This window comes from Octopus bimaculoides, chromosome 2 (genome assembly GCF_001194135.2).
Source record: "Octopus bimaculoides isolate UCB-OBI-ISO-001 chromosome 2, ASM119413v2, whole genome shotgun sequence".
Taxonomy (NCBI): domain Eukaryota; kingdom Metazoa; phylum Mollusca; class Cephalopoda; order Octopoda; family Octopodidae; genus Octopus; species Octopus bimaculoides.
Window position 1 is genome coordinate 29,343,070 of NC_068982.1, and position 1,245 is coordinate 29,344,314.

At 33.3% G+C, this 1,245-nt stretch overlaps 1 protein-coding gene across 4 annotated transcripts in view; it reads right to left on the reverse strand.

The window, feature by feature from the left end:
- LOC106876029 (ras-specific guanine nucleotide-releasing factor 2) overlaps positions 1–1,245 on the reverse strand; it is a 563,899-nt gene that overhangs the window by 170,829 nt on the left and 391,825 nt on the right. The gene's annotated exons all lie outside the window — the stretch shown is intronic.

The following is a 1,245-nucleotide window of genomic DNA, read 5'->3' on the forward strand; positions in this document are numbered from 1 at the left end:
CACCAATTGGTTGCTATTTTCTTTATATATATTTCATAATTTGCTTCTCTTTTGTATACACATACATACATACATACATACATGCATGTATGTATGCATGTATGTATGTACATGTGTATGTATGTATAAATATGTGTATATATATATATATATATATATATATATATATATAAATATATGTATAGATATATGTATATATATATACATGCATATATGCACATATGCATGCAGGTGCATTAATATACATGTATGTGTGTATATATATATATATTTAAAATGCATATAGATATATGTATATATATATAAATGTGTGTGTGTGTGTGTATACATATGCATACACACAAGCACACACGCTCAAATGTACATATATATTTACACACACACACACACACACACACACACATGTATGCATACACATATATATATATGTATGTATATTTACATATTTACACACACACATGCAACTACATACTTATATCATATATAAACACAGTAACATAGTCTTCCTTTTTCTGCCTATTTTCTCCCTTACTACTTACAACTCCTTTCTCTCTTCTCTATATAATATCCTACCCTGCTTCGCTCAATCACTGTCATGTATTCCAGTCACATTCTATTATTCTCTATTTCACTCCATGTTGTGCTTAACATCCTGTATGTCAGAAATGATTTGCAATCATGCACAATATTTAAGCTTAAAGGAGGCAATTGATATTACAGCTATTTTGGTGCATATATTCTCTGCTGGAGCAGGGGACTCAACTCCTGTTGGAGTCATATGAATACCATAGGGATAGATATACAGTGTGTCTCGGGCATATCATTGTTAGCAGAGCTCATCCTACTGGCATGAACACAACCATTGCATGAATGCAATTTTTTCAAGGGAAATATAGCTAGAAGACACACAGACAGACCGATAGATAGATAGATACATTTCTTTTATTAGCTACACAGGGCTCAACGAAGATGGGACAATTACAATGTAGAGCTTTTCTTTTTGGGAGGGGGAAGGAAGGGGAAAAAAAAAGGGGTGGTGTCGATCAAAAGGGATCGTAGGAAGGGAAAGAGGGGGAGTTCGATCAAAAGGGATCGAAAAAAAAAAAAAGAAAGAAAGGCCGATCAATAGGGATCGTGTATCACAGATAGATAGATAGATAAATAGATAGATAGATAGACTGATAAATAGACATATACTCTTTTACTTGTTTCAGTCATTTGACTGTGGCCATGCTGGAGCACTGC